Here is a 24,169-nt window from a genome sequence, read left to right as displayed (position 1 = left end):
CTGAGGACCCTCCAGATCTACTCCTTGACCTCATAAACACCATTAACAAAAGGCTTGACTAAACAGATATGTTTTCAGCCTAGACGTAAACATTGAGACTGTGTCTGATTCCCGAACATTACTTGGAAGGCTGTTCCATAACTGTGGGGCTTTGTAAGAAAAGGCTCTGCCCCTTGATGTAGCCTTCACTATACGAGGTACCAGCAGATAGCCTGTACCTTTTGATCTAAGTAGGCGTGGCGGGTCATAGAGGAGCAGAAGTTCACTCAGGTACTGTGGCGCGAGACCATTCAGTGCTTTAAAGTAGTACTTTATAATCAATACGAAATTTGATTGGGAGCCAATGCAGTGTGGATAAGACAGGGGTGATGTGTCCATGTCTTCTAGTTTTAGTAAGGACTCTTGCTGCTGCATTTTGAACTAACTGGAGCTTGTTTATGCACTTATTGGAACATCCAGACAGTAAGGCATTACAATAATCCAACCTGGAGGTAACGAAAGCATGAACTAGTTTTTCCGCGTCATGTAGTAACATTAAATTTCTTATCTTAGCAATATTTCTGAGATGAAAGAAGGCTATCTGGGTAATGTTATCAGTGTGAGTTTCGAATGAAAGACTGGGGTCAATAATCACTCTGAGGTCTTTTACTGCTGCACGTGAAGAAACAGAAAGACCATCCAGAGTCACTGTGTAATCAGAAAACTTACTTCTAGCTGCATGTGGTCCCAGTACAAGTGCTTCAGTCTTGTCAGAGTTAAGCAGAAGGAAATTAATAAGCATCCAGTGTCTAATGTCCTTCACACATTCCTCAATTCTATTAAGCTGGTGTATCTCATCAGGTTTTGCAGAAACATACAACTGTGTGTCATCAGCATAACAGTGGAAACTAATACAATGTTTACGAATAATATCACCCAGAGGTAACATATATAAAGAAAAAAAGCAGTGGACCCAAGACAGAACCTTGTGGAACACCAAACTTTACCTCAGTATGTCTAGAAATATCACCATTTACATCAACATACTAATAGCGATCAGTTAAATAAGACCTGAGCCAGGAGAGGGCCGTTCCCTTAACTCCTACAACATTTTCTAGTCTATCCAGAAGAATGGAATGATCAATGGTATCAAATGCTGCACTAAGGTCAAGCAACACAAGCAGCGAAACACAGCCTTGATCAGATGCCAACAGTAGGTCATTTACTACTTTAACCAGTGCTGTCTCTGTGCTATGATGAGGTGTAAATCCTGACTGATACATTTCATGGATGTTATTCCTATGTAAATATGAGCATAACTGCTGTGCCACAGCTTTTTCAAGGATCTTGGAGATAAAGGGGAGGTTTGATATTGCCCGATAATTGGACAGCTGACAGGGATCAAGGTCAGGTTTTTTAATCAGGGGTTTGATAACTGCTAGTTTAAAGGATTTGGGTACATAGCCAATCGTAAGAGAAGAATTTATTATTTTTAGGAGCGGTTCAGTTACTTCAGGTGTTATCTGTTTGAATAGACGTGTAGGTAGGGGATCTAGTACACAAGTCGAGGCTTTTGATGCCGAGATTAATGAAAGTAATTCAGTTTCTCTTAGGGGAGTAAAACATTCTAATTGCTGATCTGATAGTTATATTGTTAACTACAGGGTCACTTACATTGACCTTAAATTAATAGTTTGAATTTTTTGTCGGATATTCTCAATTTTGTCATTAAAAAAAAATCATGAAATCGTTGCTACTACATACTGCAGGTGTGCATGTGTCTATAGTGGACTTATTCCTGGTTAATTTTGCTACAGTATTAAATAGGAATCTAGGATTATTTTGGTTAACATGTAGAGTTTTTACTTTCATTTTAACTGATTTTCAGCCTTATGATGGCCTGCTTTACTGCCATTGACACTTCTTTGGTTTATATCTTGAGAGACAACAGCAACGTCAACTCTAGAATCAAGAGAAACAGTCGCTGATCTTTATGTACGATGTCTGAATTTGAGAATTATATACAAAAGGGCTTTGAATCCTATATTTTACAGATCATAAATGTAAATAAGCCTGAATTAAAGTATAGATAGTATAAATGGTGATATTAAGTACATACTAGTACTTTTTGTTTGCTACTACTGTACTAATACCATTTCTCACATGTATATATTTTGTTTTTTTACAAGCTGGATCTCAAATTATGTGCAGTGGGCATTGGTTGTGAATGACGTTAGTGTCTTTAGGACATTTCCCCACTAAAATTCCACAGAGTTATGTGAAGAATGTGTGCCCAGACAGCCGCTGGAGACCGGATGTCCTCCATAATGAAAAGAGACTTTGGCAGGAGACAAGCAGCCAGTGGAAACTCAGGTGCCGCATATGGAAGCTATACCGCCACGTTTGTGAAATTTGTATTTAAATTTGATTTATTCCTCCGATATGGGGACTTCCGTTTCCCGAGAACTAAAACTGCCAAAGGAATTTGTCCTCTGTTCAGTTTTCGAGATAAGTTTTTGTCACAAGCATGAAAACTTTTGTTTGGATCAAAGATTCAGTAATTGGTCTGATGATGATAATATCTTCAACCATGTCTGCTTTTGAACTACCTCCATCTTAAACACATCAGACGTTCTTCGTAAATTTCATCTTCTCCACATCACCAGCTTCAAATGCAGGTCACGTCTTAAGGAAATATCTTTCAGCAAATCTGGAACTGCTTTGTGGTTGTTTCCCTTCCAGGACCTGTTTGTGGATAAATCTGGGTTGTGAGTGTTTATCCTCACTCCTGTTCACTTCCTCACACATGGCTTGATTCTCAGGGGAGGAAAGACCGAATGATGATTTGTGTGTTTATTTATCAGCATTGTTTGAAATGCAAAACGGCTTCCAAAAGCTCTGAGAATATTATATATGCATAAGACATTAGAAAACATTGAGATCAGAAGAATATAGCCACTCCGCCCTGCCTCTTTAAAGTTTTACTCTTTTAAATATGAGGCTCGTTTGAGACGGATTTCCCATTTTCATTCGTTCAGGTTCTGGGTAATGTTTGATACCTGACGCTGATCTAATAATGACATTTTCTCAGTAACCGAGTGACTCTGTGCAAGCTTCTGTTGCCAAAGTTATTAGAAAAATCAGGTAGCTGCAGGCATGAAAGCTGAGGCCTGTGTTCATATTCAGTAATAAGATATGGGTGGTGTAATGGGTTGGGTTGCTGCCTTACAACTCCAGAGTTCCCAGATCGATACTAAGCTCAGGGTACTGGCTGTGTTAAGTTTTCCAGAATCTCCCTGCCTCTGCGTGTATTTTTCCATGTTCTCCTTGTCTCTGTGTGTAGTTTTCTATGTTCTCCTTTTCTATGTATTGAGGTTTTTGACATTCTCCCTTCCTCTCTCCGTGGAGTTTTCCACGTTCTCCCTTCCTCTCTCCGTGGAGTTTTCCACGTTCTCCCTTCCTCTCTCCGTGGAGTTTTCCACGTTCTCCCTGTCTCTCCGTGGAGTTTTCCACGTTCTCCCTGTCTCTCCGTGGAGTTTTCCACGTTCTCCCTGTCTCTCCGTGGAGTTTTCCACGTTCTCCCTGTCTCTCCGTGGAGTTTTCCACGTTCTCCCTGTCTCTCCGTGGAGTTTTCCACGTTCTCCCTGTCTCTCCGTGGAGTTTTCCACGTTCTCCCTGTCTGTCCGTGGAGTTTTCCACGTTCTCCCTGTCTGTCCGTGGAGTTTTCCACGTTCTCCCTGTCTCTCCGTGGAGTTTTCCACATTCTCCCTGTCTCTGTGTGGAGTTTTCCATGTTCTCCCTGTCTCTGTGTGGAGTTTTCCACGTTCTCCCTGTCTCTGTGTGGAATTTTCCACGTTCTCCCTGTCTCTCTGTGTGGAATTTTCCACGTTCTCCCTGTCTCTCTGTGTGGAGTTTTCCACTTTCTCCATGTCACTGTATTGAGTTTTCCATGTTCTTCCTGCCTCTGCTTGGAGTTTTCCACGTTCTTCCTGTCTCTGTATTGAGTTTTCCACATTCTTCCTGTCTCTGTATTGAGTTTTCCACGTTCTCCCTGCCTCTGTGTACCATTCCTTTGGATTCAAAAGATGCCAGTAGGTAGATTTACAGTACATTTTCCTTAAGTGTGTGTGCACAGGGTGCCCCGAGATGGACTGGTGTCCCATCCAGGATGAATTCCCGCCTCACTCACTCCCAGAATTCCAGGGATAGGAATGGGGAGTCACCACAACTCTGTATACTGTCAGAAATAGGGCTACAGTAGGAGTCCGTTTCTGTCCCCCAAGGTACAGTCTACACTAATGTACCCCCTAGGGCTCGTTAGTAGACCTCAAGGTAACTCTGTGTATGTTTTTGGGACAAAAAGGTACATATATGTTCCCAAGCAGTATATAAAGGGTACAAATAAGCACGGTGGTGTAAGTGGTTAGCATGGTCACCTCACAGCAAGAAGGTTCTGGGTTCGAGCCCAGCGGCCGGCGGGGGCCTTTCTGTGCGGAGTTTGCATGTTCTACCCGTGTCTGCGTGGGTTTCCTCCGGGTGCTCCGGTTTCCCCCACAGTCCAGAGACATGCGGTTAGGTTAATATGGGACGGCCTTGGGCTGAGGTGCCCTTGAGCGAGACACTGAACTCCCAACTGCTCCCCGGGCGCTGTTAGCATGGCTGCCCACTGCTCTGGGTATGTGTGTGTGCTCATTGCTTACATGTGTGTGTTCACTGCTTCAGATGGGTTAAATGCAGAGAAGAATTTCACAAATGTGTGATGAATTAAGTTTTTCTTTCTTTCTTTCTTACTTACTCATCTCATTATCTCTAGCCGCTTTATCCTGTTCTACAGGGTCGCAGGCAAGCTGGAGCCTATCCCAGCTGACTACGGGCGAAAGGCGGGGTACACCCTGGACAAGTCGCCAGGTCATCACAGGGCTGACACATAGACACAGACAACCATTCACACTCACATTCACACCTACGGTCAATTTAGAGTCACCAGTTAACCTAACCTGCATGTCTTTGGACTGTGGGGGAAACCGGAGCACCCGGAGGAAACCCACGCGGACACGGGGAGAACATGCAAACTCCGCACAGAAAGGCCCTCGCCGGCCACGGGGCTCGAACCCGGACCTTCTTGCTGTGAGGCGACAGCGCTAACCACTACACCACCGTGCCGCCTTTCTTACTTATTTATTTATTTATTTAGAGGGTCCTGTCTCAGTGATGCGCTGTTGTATCCCTAAAGGTACAATAATGTGTTTTATTTATTTATTTATTTATTTATTTATTTTTCTAAGAGATAATGCAGTTACTAAAGATTTATGATCCAGTATTTCAGGATGGTATTAGTCCTGGTACAATGACTCAATAAAGATAGAGATGGGTGCTTCTATGCATGTAGTTATGTTTGTAGCCCAAAAAAGTGATAAAGAGTTCCTTATGAGGGGAAAAAAAACCCTGAGGGTTTGTGTGTGTATTTAGGACGAGCTCACACAGACCGTCTGATTTCAGTGAATGAAGGAGACAAAAAGGGAAAAAAGAAGTTGTTTTTCTTCGGAAACAGTGGAAGTTGGAACACTTGTTTGTTTTTTTCCTCTGAGTCCCTGAAGTTCATGCAGGAGATTTTTCTGTCATGTTGGAGTGGGATGGAGCCCTCAGTGGACTGCTGTCTATTATGCATAAATCATCATTGCCAGAGGGAAAGGGGAGGGACAAGAGCGGAAAATAATCCAACTTTACCAGTTCACATACAGCTCCGTGAGTGTGTGTGTGTGCAAGAGAGAGCGTGTGTGGGGGTGTGTGGAGCTTTGCAGCTGAAACGGTGAGGTCAGAAGCCGAGGGATTCTGGCGGAAATAACGACAGTTGAACTGAGTGTGAATGTCTGGCAGGACGCAGAGACCCCGCAGGAGGAAAAGCGCCGCGTGTCCGCATTGCACAGAGAAGCTAAAGACACCAGTGATGGAGTTAAAGTGCAGAGCAATGAGAAATAATTTCTCTCAGGCAAGCGCGTGATTAATTAAAGCCAAGCCGATTACTGGAGCTCGCGCGAGCTGAAGTGTTTGGGCGAATAGAAGAAGCGCGCGCGCGCTGTGCTCGTGAAGTCTGTCAGCGAGGAGCTGTGAGGATGAGACTGAAGTAAAACTCTTCAGGTACAAAATGGTGCAAATTTTATCATTCTTTATACTCATGGAGAAAAATATTCGGTTAGGTAAAGTACCTGTGTGTTTGTTTGTTTAAATGTTATTTTATCCAACAGTTAGAACACAGCACCTTGTTAGACTGCAGCTTCTAAAGCTACAAAACCTGTATTCAGTGAGGTAAATAGCTATATAGCTTTATAAACAGGTATATAACAGCTATATCACTTGATAGCTAACATATAACTAGCTATATAAGAGTCTATCTATCTATCTATCTATCTATCTATCTATCTATCTATCTATCTATCTATCTATCTATCTATCTATCTATCTATCTATCTAAAACAAGCAGCTCTGTTCTAGCTGTTGGATAAATTAGCATTTTTAAATAAATAGGAACTTTACCTAACCGAGTATTAGATTAAGTAAAATAAGTCTGTACACTTATTCTATACAGATTTTATTCAGGTGTATAACAGCTATACAACTTGATAGCTAACATATAACTAGCTATATAACAGTTTTATATACATTATATATACATTATATATGTGTGTGTGTGTGTGTATATATATATATATATATATATATATATATATATATATATATATATATATATAAAACATAAAACAATAGGAACTTTACCTAACCGAGTATTAGATTAAGTAAAATAAGTCTGTACACTTATTCTATACAGATTTTATTCAGGTGTATAACAGCTATATAACTTGATAGCTAACATATAACTAGCTATATAACAGTTTTATATACATTTTATATATATATATATATATATATATATATATATATATATATATACATTTTATATATATATATATATATATATATATATATATATATATATATATCAAACAAGCTGCTCTGTTCTAGCTGTTGGATAAAATAAAATTTTTATCAATCAATCAATAAATAGGAAGTTTACCTAACCGAGTATTAAATAAAGTAAAATAAGTCTGTACACTTATTTTATACAGATTTTATTCAGGTGTATAACAGCTATATAACTTGATAGCTAACATATAACTAGCTATATAACAGTTTTATATACATTTTTTATATATATATATCAAACAAGCTGCTCTGTTCTAGCTGTTGGATAAAATAAAATTTTTATCAATCAATCAATAAATAGGAACTTTACCTAACCGAGTATTAAATAAAGTAAAATAAGTCTGTACACTTATTCTATACAAATTTTATTCATGTGTATAACAGCTATACAACTTGATAGCTAACATATAACTAGCTATATAACAGTTTTATATACATATATATATATATATATATATATATATATATATATATATATATATAAAACAAGCTGCTCTGTTCTAGCTGTTGGATAAAATAAAATTTTTTATCAATCAATCAATCAATAAATAGGAACTTTACCTAACCGAGTATTAAATAAAGTAAAATAAGTCTGTACACTTATTCTATACAGATTTTATTCACACTCTAATTTCTTTTATCTTTTTAGCTTTTAATGTACCTTTGTCATTTTTTTGTTTGTTTGTTTGTTTGTTTGTTTTTTCATTTCTACCCAAATTATCTAAGCATACCTGACCTGATACCTAACTGTGTGTTATAATACCGAAGTGGTCATAACCATGTTTTTCACAGTCTGTACACAGCAAAATCCCCAGTGTTGAATTAACTCCCAGTGTTGATTTAACACTCTACTTTGTTTATATAGGTCCAATTGGACACAAATTAACTCTGAAAGTGTTAATTCAACACTGAGGAATTTGCTGTGTACACTTATTCTACAGATTCGCATGTTTACAAATAGCCTCAAACAGGTTGCGAGCTATATTTGTTCTGGAAAGATCCATGCAGGTCACACAGAGGTACTGTAGGACAATCCTTACTAATAGTCTTGGATCAGTCCGGATCATCGGAAGGCTAAAGTAAGATTAACTTCATAAATTGTGTTTATTATCAAAGTGTAATATTGAGTAATTAGATATATCATTTTTTTTTAAACTAGAGTGAATCTGTTAGAAATTATTATACATACAGGACACTTTTTCGATGGAATAAAAACATGCATTTTATTCCCTTCTAGAGGGTTTCATTCATTTGCGTTGAAAGCACGCAATATTGTTACCATATCGCTTATCCTACGTGTATTACATCGCTCTACCCGATGGAGAACGAGCGTTGAATATGGTTTGCGATATTGCAAGGTTGTCAAGACATCATGATTTCACACGTCGGAGCTGATATGAGTTTTCTGCTGCGCATACGCAAAATCTTTTTTTTGTTCCTTGGGAAAGAGAAAGACGCGTTGAACACCTGAAAGGCTAACAAAACTTCATTAGATATTCTTCACGCATATTTACAAGAGAAAAACATACCAATGGACATCAAAAAACTGGAAAAGAGAGTCTATAATAATAATAATAATAGCTGGCTTTGTTTCGTGGTATATCAGATATATTCCATTCAGCTACTGATCTTTGACTCGTTCAGTATCATGCTAGCTGAATGGAATATTGCTGATTATACCATGAAAAAAAGCCAGCCAATATTATTTAAATGTACACTATATAGCCAAAACTATGTGAACACCCGACTATCACACCCATATGTGGGCCTCCACCAAACTGTTGACACAAAGTTGGAAACACACAACACACACACAATATGAGGTCTTTGTATGCTGTACTGGCAAGTGACCTAGTGGTTAGCATGTCCGCCTTTCGATCGGGAGATTGCGAGTTCTACTCACGGTCGGGTCATACCAAAGACCATCATAAAAATGGTGCCTGCTGCCATCTGGCAAGGCACGCTGCAATACAGATGCGAGTGGGGAGTCAAACTCTCGCGGTTACCAGAGGACTAGCCCCCCACTGTAACCCAAGCTATGTAATACAGGTGAGAGGCCGAGGAAACGGAGATCGGCGCCGCCAAATGCACCATGAATGGTGTGGGAAGGATTTTGACTGACTCTTTGTATGCTGTAGCATGACAGTTTCCCTTCACTGGAACTAAGAGGCCCAAACCTGTTCCAGCATGACAAAACATGGACCATGAAGACATGGTTTGCCAAGGTTGGAGTGGAAGAACTTGAGTGTCCTGCACAGAGCTCTGAATTCAACCCCACTGAAAACCTTTGGGATGAACTGGAGCACTGACTGCACCTCAGGCCTCTTCGCCTGACATGATTTCACTCATGCACTTGTGGCTGAATGAATACAAATCCTCACAGCTGCACTCCAAAATCTAGTGTAAGAACCTTTCCAGAAGAGTGGAGTTTATTATAACAGCAAAGGAGGGAATCATTAGTGATTTTTTAATACAACCCCGATTCCAAAAAAGTTGGGACAAAGTACAAATTGTAAATAAAAACGGAATGCAATGATGTGGAAGTTTCAAAATTCCATGTTTTATTCAGAATAGAACATAGATGACATATCAAATGTTTAAACTGAGAAAATTTATCATTTAAAGAGAAAAATTAGGGGATTTTAAATTTCATGACAACAACACATCTCAAAAAAGTTGGGACAAGGCCATGTTTACCACTGTGAGACATCCCCTTTTCTCTTTACAACAGTCTGTAAACGTCTGGGGACCGAGGAGACAAGTTGCTCAAGTTTAGGGATAGGAATGTTAACCCATTCTTGTCTAATGTAGGATTCTAGTTGCTCAACTGTCTTAGGTCTTTTTTGTCGTATCTTCCATTTTACGATGCGCCAAATGTTTTCTATGGGTGAAAGATCTGGACTGCAGGCTGGCCAGTTCAGTACCCGGACCCTTCTTCTACGCAGCCATGATGCTGTAATTGATGCAGTATGTAGTTTGGCATTGTCATGTTGGAAAATGCAAGGTCTTCCCTGAAAGAGACGTCGTCTGGATGGGAGCATATGTTGCTCTAGAACCTGGATATACCTTTCAGCATTGATGGTGTCTTTCCAGATGTGTAAGCTGCCCATGCCACACGCACTAATGCAACCCCATACCATCAGAGATGCAGGCTTCTGAACTGAGCGCTGATAACAACTTGGGTCGTCCTTCTCCTCTTTAGTCCGAATGACACGGCGTCCCTGATTTCCATAAAGAACTTCAAATTTTGATTCGTCTGACCGCAGAACAGTTTTCCACTTTGCCACAGTCCATTTTAAATGAGCCTTGGCCCAGAGAAGACGTCTGCGCTTCTGGATCATGTTTAGATACGGCTTCTTCTTTGAACTATAGAGTTTTAGCTGGCAACGGCGGACGGCACGGTGAATTGTGTTCACAGATAATGTTCTCTGGAAATATTCCTGAGCCCATTTTGTGATTTCCAATACAGAAGCATGCCTGTATGTGACGCAGTGCCGTCTAAGGGCCCAAAGATCACGGGCACCCAGTATGGTTTTCTGGCCTTGACCCTTATGCACAGAGATTCTTCCAGATTCTCTGAATCTTTTGATGATATTATGCACTGTAGATGATATTATGCACTGTAGATGATGATATGTTCAAACCCTTTGCAATTGTACACTGTCGAACTCTTTTCTGATATTGCTCCACTATTTGTCGGTGCAGAATTAGGGGGATTGGTGATCCTCTTCCCATCTTTACTTCTGAGAGCCGCTGCCACTCCAAGATGCTCTTTTTATACCCAGTCATATTAATGACCTATTGCCAATTGACCTAATGAGTTGCAATTTGGTCCTCCAGCTGTTCCTTTTTTGTACCTTTAACTTTTCCAGCCGGGCGGCACGGTGGTGTAGTGGTTAGCGCTGTCGCCTCACAGCAAGAAGGTCCTGGGTTCGAGCCCTGTGGCCGGCGAGGGCCTTTCTGTGTGGAGTTTGCATGTTCTCCCCGTGTCTGCGTGGGTTTCCTCCGGGTGCTCTGGTTTCCCCCACAGTCCAAAGACATGCAGGTTAGGTTAACTGGTGACTCTAAATTGACCGTAGGTGTGAATGTGAGTGTGAATGGTTGTGTGTGTGTCTATGTGTCGGCCCTGTGATGACCTGGCGACTTGTCAGGGTGTACCCCGCCTTTCGCCCGTAGTCAGCTGGGATGGGCTCCGGCTTGCCTGCGACCCTGTAGAAGGATAAAGCGGCTAGAGATAATGAGATGAGATGAGACTTTTCCAGCCTCTTATTGCCCCGTCCCAACTTTTTTGAGATGTGTTGCTGTCATGAAATTTCAAATGAGCCAATATTTGGCATGAAATTTCAAAATGTCTCACTTTCGACATTTGATATGTTGTCTATGTTCTATTGTGAATACAATATCAGTTATTGAGATTTGTAAATTATTGCATTCCGTTTTTATTTACAATTTGTACTTTGTCCCAACTTTTTTGGAATTGGGTTTGTACTTTGTACTGCATAAAAAGCTTGCCTACCCAAGCTTTCAACTCTATCCAGAGTCTTCGTCAGGGGGAAATGATGTCACTTCGAGCATGCATTGCGCAAGCCTGAAAGAATGTTGTCCCAAATCTCCGGAAGCTGGTACCGGCCCCCGTCTCGGTTCAGAGAGGGCTTGAGGGTTCTGATGTGGATGGCTTCTCGTACACCTTGTTTAAACCAGTCCAGCTCCTGGTCTAGAATTTTCACATTGTCTAGCTGTATCCTGTGTCCCATGTGATGTTTGTGAATATGTTGCGATACCGCCAATGATGTCGAACTTGGGCATTTGTGTTCCATGCATCTGGTTCAAAGAGATCTTTCGGTTTCACCAACATAAGAAGCATTACACTTCTCCTTGTCTTCCGAACAAGAGAAAGCTTTCGGAGATTTGGGACAACATTCTTTCAGGCATGCGCAATGGTGGTGCCATCATTTCCCTCTGACGAAGACTCTGGATAGAGTTGAAAGCTTGGGTAGGCAAGCTTTTTATGCAGTACAAAGTATTAAAAATCACTTATGATTACCAAATTAGTTGCGTAGATGAAATTTTTTAACGTGAGCAAAGGAGGGACTAAATCTGGAATGGGATGTTCACCAAGGACGTATGGGTGTGATGGTCAGGCCCACATACAGTTGGCCATATAGTGTATGTCATGATGAGACTGAGGAATGTAAGCCTGGTCCTGCCAACAGATCCCATGTCTCCTAAAAATTGTAAAAATCTCACATTAATATGCCTTAAATTGACTCCTAAAGGCAGGGGTGGGCAATTATTTTTTCCATGGGGCCACATGAGAAACAGAAAATTTTGTGGAGGGCCGGACCAAAAGGCTGAACTAAATCCTGCATAATATTAATTGTATTTCTTTATATAAAGCAATAAATAACATTGTTTTTACAAGCTGCTAAGACTGGTAAGAGTATGGAAAAAATGAGGTTGCCTTACAAAAAATGTCATTTATTCAATCAAATTTCCCAAAACAATGGTTAACAAAATGTGAACGTTTGTACCATTTTTTTTCAGTCACATTCACCCCAAAACACAATAAAGACATCACAATATTGTCTTTCTACTCCACATATCAAGCAAGATACATCATATTATAATAATGATGCCCACATTTGTAGTCTAATCACCTCATTTTGGTGTTTTTCATTTGGTAATGCCGACTCAAATTGTAGTCTTTGAACACTGCGATCTGCTCTCCGCAAACTAAACACACGGCTTCATCTCTGACTTCAGTAAATAAATACTTAGCAGTCCATGTTTTGTTGAAAGCCCTGCATTCGGCATCTACCTTTCTTCTTTTTGTGGACATTTTGGGGGCTAAAGTCTTCTTGTGACCTGCTCGCAACAACTTCGATTCGGTGTAGGTATCAGATCGGCTCGGGCTCCGGCGCCTGCTGGTGACGTCACACTTTGTGATTGGCTGGACCGTTTGAAGGATGACGTACAAGTTTGTGGTTGGTCTGGACAAATTACGGAAGTAGCTATCGCGGGATTAGGTTTCGTGGGATTTCATGTCATGCTCATGTCGTGCGCATTGCGTTCTTGTTGAACACAACTTCAAAATAAAAGCAATGCACATTCAGTCCATGCATGAGGTAAAATTAGAAAATACTTTTATTTTGTAATTTCTAATTAACCTTACGCGGGCCGTAAAATGCCCAGGTCTGCCTTAAGGTAACAGCTTATCATAACCTTACCTTACCACACTGAAACTAGCAAGTATATGGTAAGTCTATGGAGTCCTCTGCATTATGGGGTTAATGTTTATCTAAGCGCTTCACTATCACAGGACTGCCATCTTTATGAAACATATATTCTTAAACCACCACATTACCATAAACACCACAATCATGTACCGTGCACACTGAGTATTACTGTGCAGTGGGAAGTGTTGTATTTCTGACGGAGCTGGAGCAGTAAGTGGAGATGATAAATCTACTTATCTCTGAGTCACATTAACTCCACTGAAGAACTAGACAAAGAGGGATACTCCACATCCTCCCTGTAAACAAATCATTATAAATGAGCGCTTTCTTTAGAATAGTCCACATGTGTGATTTGGGTGTGAACTGATGTATTTATCACTTTATATACACGTTTCCATTTTATCGGTCATTTTATCTTTTTATGTGTCTTTTAAGGAGTACTGCACTTTTTGAAGGCTCATGGTGCATCATCTTGTCATTTTTTTATTTTTTTTATTTTATTTTTGTTTTTGAGTTTTGTAAAGTGATGAAGCTTCTTGGTGAGCTGTTAGTGTGTCAGAAAGAGGATGGTTTCCCTTTAGAAGCTTTTAATTCCTTGGATGAGCTGCTTAGAAAGCTGTTCACAGTGACAGCGAAGAGATTTCTTCTCCTCAGATTTGAATGCAGATCCTGCTGTAAACAAGACCAACTTTACAGCTAATTTTGCTTCCTGACTCCTACCAAGATTTGAACAAAAAATCATTTCAATGAGGCTGTAGCTCATACCGGCCACTGTTGTTGGGTGTGAGTTTGAAATCCGATCAATCCTGTGGGAGGAGTAGCGATTTTTGTGAAATTGCACGTGACCCCTCTGTAGCCTTATTCATGGTAGGTGGCACCACCTGGTGAGCAACTCTTGTTGGTATATGTCTTTAGAGTCTTCTGGGTGAGTTTCAGTGAAAATATCCCAGCAGTTTACGGAGAGTAGCATTTAATGTGACGAGTCACCCAAAAATTTCAGATGCCCGTAAAATTATAAATATGGCAGGTGGTGCCATCATCTTGACAACTTTTATGCAAACCCACCTATGGAACATCGTATGTGAGTTTAATCGAAATCTGACCAGTCCCGTCGGAGGAGTAGCGATTTTTGTAAATTGTGCACGGACGGACAACGCGTGATTGCATAAACTCATCCAGCCTGGCTTATGGCCGGATGAGCTAATAACCAGTAGGTACACTATATAAGCTAAATTATGTGGGCATGACACCTGTATATTCTTGTTCAGCATCCCTTTCCAAAGCCATGGGTATTAATATGAAGATGTTCCCTCTCTGCTCCACTCTTCTGGCAAGGATTTCCACTAGAGTTTGGAACACGGCTGTGGGGATTCAGTCAGTAGAGCATTACTGACATCGGCCACTGATCTCCAGCAAGAAGGCCTGGTATTCCTTCAGTGGGGTCGAGGTCCGGGATCTGTGCAGACCACGTAAGGTCTTCCATCGGCAAACCATGTCTTCATGGACCTCACTTTGTGCACAGGGCATTGTCACAGGTTCGGTCCTCCTGGTTCCAATGAAGCAACAGAGCCATTCTAGACAGATGTATGCTTCCAACTTTGTGGCACCAGTTTGTTGAAGAACCCCATATGGACGTGATGGTCAGGTGTTCACATACTTTTGGCCAGCCACTTGGTGAATGTTTTCCTTGCTTAATATTTCACCAGGGCGGCACGGTGGTGTAGTGGTTAGCGCTGTCGCCTCACAGCAAGAAGGTCCGGGTTCGAGCCCCGTGGCCGGCGAGGGCCTTTCTGTGCGGAGTTTGCATGTTCTCCCCGTGTCCGCGTGGGTTTCCTCCGGGTGCTCCGGTTTCCCCCACAGTCCAAAGACATGCAGGTTAGGTTAACTGGTGACTCTAAATTGACCGTAGGTGTGAATGTGCGTGTGAATGGTTGTCTGTGTCTATGTGTCAGCCCTGTGATGACCTGGCGACTTGTCCAGGGTGTACCCCACCTTTCGCCCGTAGTCAGCTGGGATAGGCTCCAGCTTGCCTGTGACCCTGTAGAAGGATGAAGCGGCTAGAGATAATGAGATGAGATATTTCACCATTTTTTTGCAAAAAGCAATTAATTATATGAACTGTAGCATGCTTTCATCGATAGATTCAACATCAACATCATACACCATCATGTTTAAAAGCATAAACTAGTGTACTGTACCTGTACCTGTCTTCTTCGCGCCCTAGGTGGCACATAAGGCTTCAGCAGTTTCTCTCCATTTCTTCTTGTCCGCAGCAGTCTCCCTCGCCTCATCCCATGATCTCCATCCAGCTTCAGCTCTTTCTTTCTCAACTGTCCGGCGCCATGTTGTTTTTGGCCTTCCTCTCTTCCTTTTTCCTTCTGGTGCCCAGGTCATAGCCACATTCATGAGATTGTTTCTGTCTTGCCGTAAGATGTGTCCAATCATCTTCCACCTCCTCCTCTTCACTTCGTTGCTTAGCGGCCTACAGTTTGCTTGCTTCAGGAGTTCCTCTGTGGATACATGTTCTTCCCAACGTACTTTCATTATTCTTCGAAGACATTTGTTGTTGAAAACTAGTGTACTACATATTATTTCAAACTAGTTATCTGAGCTGCTGTTTCAGCAAACTGTTTCATAAGTCAGGATGCATTTTTTTTTTTTTTATATAGCCACAGGAAGGAGCTGCAAAATGCTAAGCTTACTAGCTAAGTCGATTTGCTGACCTGGCTGTACCACGTCCTGTTTAATACATTAACATGGTTCATGGAGAAGCTGGAATGTGTACTAGTTAATACATTGCGAATTTTATAAATATCTTGTTCGATCATGTTCTCTTATCAATATCACAACTTTTCTTCCTTGTCCCAGCAGTAACATTTTTATAAGATTGATTGATTGATTGAATATTCTCCATTTAGGTCATTTTTATGTGCTTATTTAAAATGCATATAAAAACAGGTGGGTAGGAATGCCACAATTTATTCTTTTCAAGTGGTGGTGTAGATAAATATCTTTCCACCAAAGATTTTTGCAGTGATTCACTGCATCGCACTTCACACTCATCATTTTATATGTAAAACATTCTTTTGAGGAGAGTCTGATACGAAGACCTACTTGTCGTGCTCTTTTAGATCTCATACTGAATGCAGCATTAAATGAAAAGGGTTGTATTTTTTTTCCTAGCAGAATATATAGAAAGGCACATCATCGTCAAAGGGAGTTATGGCATTGAGAAGCCAATGGCAGCACATTTGCATGCTGTGTATGATGTCTTCAGTATTTTTCTATAACTCTGAGTTGTTTTCAATAGTACTAACTGATTTAGCAGCGGAAACCCATCTGTATCTGGGGGGAGAGTAATTTCAGAGGGGATAATCTCTATCATTTTGTCATTTATGTTTGTAATTTGGTTGCGGCTAGAGCTGGATTTAAGCTTGACTTGTGACTGACCCCGTTGTTTTTACTGTTTTATCTTTGGATGCTCTGTGTTTTGTGTTACTGTACAGAGTATAACATACTTTTCAATGAACAAAACTCTATAGACGGCCTATTGAGATCAATTTTGATCTGTAGGCCATCTACTAATCATAAAACCACTATGTTAGGCTTATGCACAATTTACTTTTCTCTGCTTGCGAAATACCAAATTAAAATTTGTGATAAAATATTTACTCATCCAGAATTTTATTTATTTATTTTTTTACTCATTATCTCTTTAACTCATTGCTCATTATCAGATGTGCAGTCGGGAACTGCTTGCTGGCAGTGGCAATTCTGAAAAACCACCTGTGTGGGGGGGATTTTTTTAAAGGTGAATACTGTTGGTTTAGCTATTTCTGTTGTCACCAAACAATGAAAAAACATAACGGGACATGTTCAGTGTATTTCTTTTACATATAAGTTGTTGAATGTTTACATGGCTGTTGATTTTTTTTTTTTTTTTTGCTGCCCAGTGTTGGAATATGTCTGAGTGTTGACTCGTAGGAGAAAAAAACAACAATAACAGTACACTTAATCAGTTTCTAGCTTTCATTACCATTAACGTAGTTTGTAAAGTGTTGTTAATAATAATAATAATAATAATAATAACAACGACAACTTTGGTCTTGCATATGAGAGTTTAGTATGAATGCAAGTTTTAGTATTAAAAAGTAAAAGATCAGATCATCATCTCTCTATCTGCTCTGTTCTTTGGAAACACGCCGTCTGACTTGTGCCAGAGTCTAATTGCATTCAGATCATGATACGATAATAGGAACCTTATGCTGGCTGGCATTTCAGAGCTGCCAGATTGGTCAGCTGTTTAGACTCCGCATCTAGCACAAATACACACAGGCTTGTTTATATAAAACTCTCTCCCCCCCCCAATCGAGGAGGGTGGTTGTCTGCTCTCAGGAACGTTTGTGTTATGAAATCTTGTTCCCCTTCGCTCCAGCCAGCATGCTCCGAACACCATTTTCATTGTGCTTGCTTCTGAGGGAGAGATATTATCCTTTCAGTTTCTCGAGCACATTTCACAGGAATGTCTTTAACAGACACAATACCCCATTAGCTCAGGTTATCCTCCAACGTCAATAAGATTCTTGCTTTGGAAAAAAAAAACCCCAGAGATGCCGACAGCTGCTGAACATTTTGCTTGGAACTGAAACGGAGTGGCTCTTTTGTGTTATATTTCAGTTAGTGCATCTGTTAGTCATACAATTAGGTTTGTTCCAGTTTTACTCCATTGACTTTCTTCCCTTGTGAGCTCTCTGGTCTTTATGACCCAATCTGTCAGTCTTGATTGGGGTCATGGCAACAATTCAAGGGGATAATATAATGGTTCGACCTGTAAATTGCAGCCAGTAGAACTGTAACCTCGAGGTGCGATTTGGGCGTGCGTGAATGTCTTGCAGTGCAAAAGTGTGTGTAACAGCTTTGCCTCGCGACTCTGACCGCTATTTTAGGGAGACAGCAAATCAGGAATGCAGATAGTAAATAATGCATAGTGCACACTAGGATGTGGAAGTCCTGATGTCTTTCTCTCGACAGTGTCCTGAACCTTGGCTCCTGAAAGAAAACTCTCATGTCTAGATAAAGCTTTAGAAACCCTTCCAATGAAAGTCACTGTTTCCAAAGCTTTATCAGGGCTTGAGATGTGTGTGTGTGTGTATCAGTGTGCACATTTGGAGGACATATTCAAGCTTATATTCTAAAAGCCAAAATTGATTTTCTTTTTGCGTACTTTTTGCAAGTGTTTTACTCATCAGTTTATAGAGAGCATGGCTTCTTTCATGCTAATGCTAGCAGTGATTTTCAAGCACAATACGAGAATAAAAAGGCGCTTACTTGCATAGTTTTGTGACTTATTGCGATTAATAGGTCTTCGGCGTTCCCCCGGGTTCTGAAAAATATTCTCCGCTTTGTTCCTTGAAAAATGAAGTCAAATAAGTATTCTTCACTTTTGCTTAGTCTGTATTTTTTCTTAGTTACCGACTTATCAAAGTGGACGTAATGCAGGTTTATACCAACCAAACTGGCACAATTCAAATATTTGTACAGATACAGCTAGGCCTCTCCATTACACATCAAATTTGGGCTTTACTCCACTCCAGCCTCTAATGAGAAAGACTCTGATTTTGGGCAGCCTGTGCACCATCAAGCTAAAATAAATCTGTTTAGTTTGAGCTTACTTAAGAATATTTTAGCATAGAATTATTCAAAAGAGGTATTCAGACTCCCTTTAGCCTTTACTTCAACACAAAACTTGATTTACAATTGAACAGAGTCAAAAAGAATCTTGGAACAACCAACAGTGAAGGAATCCGAATTTCCCGTCAATTTACAAACCGAACACAGAATGACACCGTGTTTTTCATCATACGTTAGCCACGGGGACTCAACACGCCATGCCGCCGGAGATGTAGCTCCGTTCAGTTGCTTGCTGGCTGACTGCACTTTCACTTCGGGGTTTTTTTTTAACCGACCCCTGTATTACTGACACTGTCTGATGTGCTCGGGGACGGTAAGGGGCCCGGAGTGTTTTTTGCCGACCCCTGTATTACTGACACTGTCCGATGTGTTCGGGGATGACTGGGGCTCTGAGTGTTTTTTACCGACCCCTGTATTACTGACACTGTCCGATGTGCTCGGGGACGGTAAGGGGCACTGAGTGTTTTTTGCCGACCCCGGTATTAAAGACACTGTCCGATGTGCTCGGGGACGGTAAGGGGCTCTGAGTGTTTTTTGCCGACCCCTGTATTACTGACACTGTCTGATGTGCTCGGGGACGGTAAGGGGCACTGAGTGTTTTTTGCCGACCCCGGTATTACTGACACTGTCCGATGTGCTCGGGGACGGTAAGGGGCCCGGAGTGTTTTTTGCCGACCCCGGTATTACTGACACTGTCTGATGTGCTCGGGGACGGTAAGGGGCCCGGAGTGTTTTTTACTGACCCCTGTATTACTGACACTGTCTGATGTGCTCAGGGACGGTAAGGGGCACTGAGTGTTTTTTGCCGACCCCGGTATTACTGACACTGTCTGATGTGCTCGGGGACGGTAAGGGGCCCGGAGTGTTTTTTACCGACCCCTGTATTACTGACACTGTCTGATGTGCCCGGGGACGGTTGGGGCTCTGAGTGTTTTTTACCAACCCCTGTATTACTGACACTGTCTGATGTGCTCGGGGATGGTAAGGGGCCCGGAGTGTTTTTTACTGACCCCTGTATTACTGACACTGTCTGATGTGCTCGGAGACGGTAAGAGGCACTGAGTGTTTTTTGCCGACCCCGGTATTACTGACACTGTCTGATGTGCTCGGGGACGGTAAGGGCCGGTATTACTGACACTGTCTGATGTGCTCGGGGACGGTAAGGGGCACTGAGTGTTTTTTACCGACCCCTGTATTACTGACACTGTCCGATGCGCTCGGGGACGGTAAGGGGCACTGAGTGTTTTTTGCCGACCCCGGTATTACCGACACTGTCTGATGTGCTCGGGGACGGTAAGGGGCCCGGAGTGTTTTTTACCGACCCCTGTATTACTGACACTGTCCGATGTGCTCGGGGACGGTAAGGGGCACTGAGTGTTTTTTGCCAACCCCTGTATTACTGACACTGTCTGATGTGCCCGGGGACGGTTAGGGCTCTGAGTGTTTTTTTACTGACTCCTGTATTACTGACACTGTCTGATGTGCCCGGGGACGGTTAGGGCTCTGAGTGTTTTTTACTGACTCCTGTATTACTGACACTGTCTGATGTGCCCAGGGACGGTTGGGGCTCTGAGTGTTTTTTTACCAACTCCTGTATTACTGACACTGTCTGATGTGCCCGGGGACGGTTGGGGCTCTGAGTGTTTTTTACCAACTCCTGTATTACTGACACTGTCTGATGTGCCCGGGGACGGTTGGGGCTCTGAGTGTTTTTTACCAACTCCTGTATTACTGACACTGTCTGATGTGCCTGGGGACGGTTGGGGCTCTGAGTGTTTTTTTACTGACTCCTGTATTACTGACACTGTCTGATGTGCTCGGGGATGGTAAGGGGCCCGGAGTGTTTTTTACTGACCCCTGTATTACTGACACTGTCTGATGTGCTCGGGGACGGTAAGGGGCACTGAGTGTTTTTTGCCGACCCCGGTATTACTGACACTGTCTGATGTGCTCGGGGACGGTAAGGGGCACTGAGTGTTTTTTACCGACCCCTGTATTACTGACACTGTCTGATGCGCTCGGGGACGGTAAGGGGCACTGAGTGTTTTTTTGCCGACCCCGGTATTACCGACACTGTCTGATGTGCTCGGGGACGGTAAGGGGCCCGGAGTGTTTTTTACCGACCCCTGTATTACTGATACTGTCCGATGTGCTCGGGGACGGTAAGGGGCACTGAGTGTTTTTTGCCAACCCCTGTATTACTGACACTGTCTGATGTGCCCGGGGACGGTTGGGGCTCTGAGTGTTTTTTTACTGACTCCTGTATTACTGACACTGTCTGATGTGCCCGGGGACGGTTGGGGCTCTGAGTGTTTTTTACCAACTCCTGTATTACTGACACTGTCTGATGTGCCTGGGGACGGTTGGGGCTCTGAGTGTTTTTTACCAACTCCTGTATTACTGACACTGTCTGATGTGCCCGGGGACGGTTGGGGCTCTGAGTGTTTTTTACCAACTCCTGTATTACTGACACTGTCTGATGTGCCCGGGGACGGTTAGGGCTCTGAGTGTTTTTTACTGACTCCTGTATTACTGACACTGTCTGATGTGCCCAGGGACGGTTGGGGCTCTGAGTGTTTTTTTACCAACTCCTGTATTACTGACACTGTCTGATGTGCCCGGGGACGGTTGGGGCTCTGAGTGTTTTTTACCAACTCCTGTATTACTGACACTGTCTGATGTGCCCGGGGACGGTTGGGGCTCTGAGTGTTTTTTACCAACTCCTGTATTACTGACACTGTCTGATGTGCCCGGGGACGGTTGGGGCTCTGAGTGTTTTTTTACTGACTCCTGTATTACTGACACTGTCTGATGTGCTCGGGGACGGTAAGGGGCCCGGAGTGTTTTTTACCGACCCCTGTATTACTGATACTGTCCGATGTGCTCGGGGACGGTAAGGGGCACTGAGTGTTTTTTGCCAACCCCTGTATTACTGACACTGTCTGATGTGCCCGGGGACGGTTGGGGCTCTGAGTGTTTTTTTACTGACTCCTGTATTACTGACACTGTCTGATGTGCCCGGGGACGGTTGGGGCTCTGAGTGTTTTTTACCAACTCCTGTATTACTGACACTGTCTGATGTGCCTGGGGACGGTTGGGGCTCTGAGTGTTTTTTACCAACTCCTGTATTACTGACACTGTCTGATGTGCCCGGGGACGGTTGGGGCTCTGAGTGTTTTTTACCAACTCCTGTATTACTGACACTGTCTGATGTGCCTGGGGACGGTTGGGGCTCTGAGTGTTTTTTACCAACTCCTGTATTACTGACACTGTCTGATGTGCCTGGGGACGGTTGGGGCTCTGAGTATGTCTTCCTTGTGGCTGTTTTAGCCCTTGAATCATCTTCAGTGCTTGAAGAAGCCCAAAAAACTTCATCAGCTTAGACTGCACCATTGTTTAGTTCATGCAGAGATACACCACCACACCAGGCCGATTAATTCGCATTGCGATTGGTTAAAAGCTTTGTGCTCATCTGGTCATTCTGTGTAGTCGATTTTTATCAGTCACAAGCACGTGCTCATTGTTTACACTCTGGCTTCCTGCCGTCTCTTCATTGCGATTGGATTTCAGCAAACGTAAGGATTTGTGGAGGGATTTCTAGAAAAGATGACATGATAATGATAAAAATGGCAAATACATTCGTCACTGACGACTGCTAGTAATTTTCTCTTTGCCATTGATGGATTATGTTCGTCAGTGACTAGCGTGATGAGCGCCAGCAGGAACCCTGGGTCTTTAGCAATCATGGCATAGCTGTACTGACTGTTTAGTCCTTTGACATTGTTGTTTCACATTAAAATCCTTGCTTGAATGAAATAATGTTCGAATAATGTTGAAAACACCAAGGTTGGAGCATACGAACAGTTCAGAACTCTTGTAAATGTCCATCTCAGTCATTTGGCGGACATTTTTGCATAAATACTATGTATATCTTTGGTATACAGTATGTATTGCTATTGTTTCTTATCTCCTGTAACATAGACCATATTGACTGTAACAAAGACAACCTAGATTGCCTAGACAACTTGGATGTTCATTCTGTTACTTTATTTTCCTTTCTTAAATTTATTTCTCTGACCTGTTCTCCACTATGAAAAGAATGCAAATCTGCAGGTTTAGTTATCATGCACTTATTCAGCTAAAGCACGACGCCTCAGTAATACCATATGGGCTTTCTAGGATGCAGGTTCATATTAATCTCTGGATTGAGCCCAGGCTTATTTCTGTAGTAAGCCACTCTTCGCATATCCACAGAAATTTGCATTCCACAGAAACTGTTTTTCCATGACTCAACTGCAAATCATGGTAATGAAATATTTCGAGTACAGAAATATTATAACTGCATGTGGTCTTATGTAGACAGTATAGTGGTGGTGTGCTGCAGAAGATAAATAGATGAATGCCGTGGTACCGGGTCACACTGCAGGAGGAGAGCATCACTGTCTGATGAAAAAAGAATAATCCAATATAAATAAATCCAAATGTAAGGAATTTTGACAGGTTATTTAAAAAAAAAAGATCATTATGAAGTTGTCAGTGTAGAGTTTATCTACACTGTCTGGCGCAAAAAAAAGTTTGCAAATACTCAAGAGCCTTTGATTGGATGATTATTGCAGCAATTATGTTTCATTGGTAACAATTCTTTTAACCCAAACTGATGCAGTGAGTAGCTTCTCATTTCTTAAACAACCATGTAAGGAAGACGTATCATTTGAAGAGGAAGAGGAAGAGTATTGTTTGCATCAGTGGTAACAAGATCAAGCATGTGCGAAGCTTTAAATACTGTACCTCGGTTAGACGATGACTTGCTCCAAAGAAGAAGAAACATCTTCTCGGAACGAGGATTGGATCTGCATTCCAGAAATGGAACGAATTAAAACGTACTCACAGACCACCTCGTTTATTTACCAACAAGGGTGACGTTTCTTACAACCAGTGTCCGATCCCATCTTTTGTATAGTGTACAGACTTGGCAGCTATCTGCCAATGAAATCCAAAAGATCGAAGTAGTCCGACACGGCTTCTTACGCAAGATAATAAAGCGAGGCTACAAAAGGAAAAGGTCCCCCAAGTATAATGATCCAGAGTATGATGGTCTCAATGGGGAATTGGATTGGAACTTTAAACTGTCTAATGTGGACTTGCAAGAGAAAACTAAGGCTACATCCACACGACAACGGCAACGAGATTTTAAAAAAAAAATCGCGTCCACATGGGCAACGGATCAGTAAAATATCAGGTACATATGGCAACGCAACGCTTGCTGAAAATGATGCAATACA

The 24,169-nt window shown here is 42.0% G+C and overlaps 1 protein-coding gene across 2 annotated transcripts in view; it reads left to right on the top strand.

Annotated features, from left to right (window-relative positions):
• The window catches only part of pdzd2 (PDZ domain containing 2), a 268,490-nt gene that overhangs the window by 96,408 nt on the left and 147,913 nt on the right, over positions 1-24,169 (top strand). The window contains exon 1 of one of the 2 annotated variants that reach the window (XM_060907276.1): positions 5,711-6,117. The exons of the other annotated variant lie outside the window; for it this stretch is intronic. The gene's annotated coding sequence lies outside the window, so the exon portion shown is untranslated. Of the gene's footprint in view, positions 1-5,710; positions 6,118-24,169 lie in introns of those variants that run through there. 2 annotated transcript variants of the gene reach the window in all.

The sequence above is a fragment of the Neoarius graeffei genome, chromosome 24, assembly GCF_027579695.1.
Source record: "Neoarius graeffei isolate fNeoGra1 chromosome 24, fNeoGra1.pri, whole genome shotgun sequence".
Taxonomy (NCBI): domain Eukaryota; kingdom Metazoa; phylum Chordata; class Actinopteri; order Siluriformes; family Ariidae; genus Neoarius; species Neoarius graeffei.
This window is presented reverse-complemented; position numbering and strand designations above follow the sequence as displayed.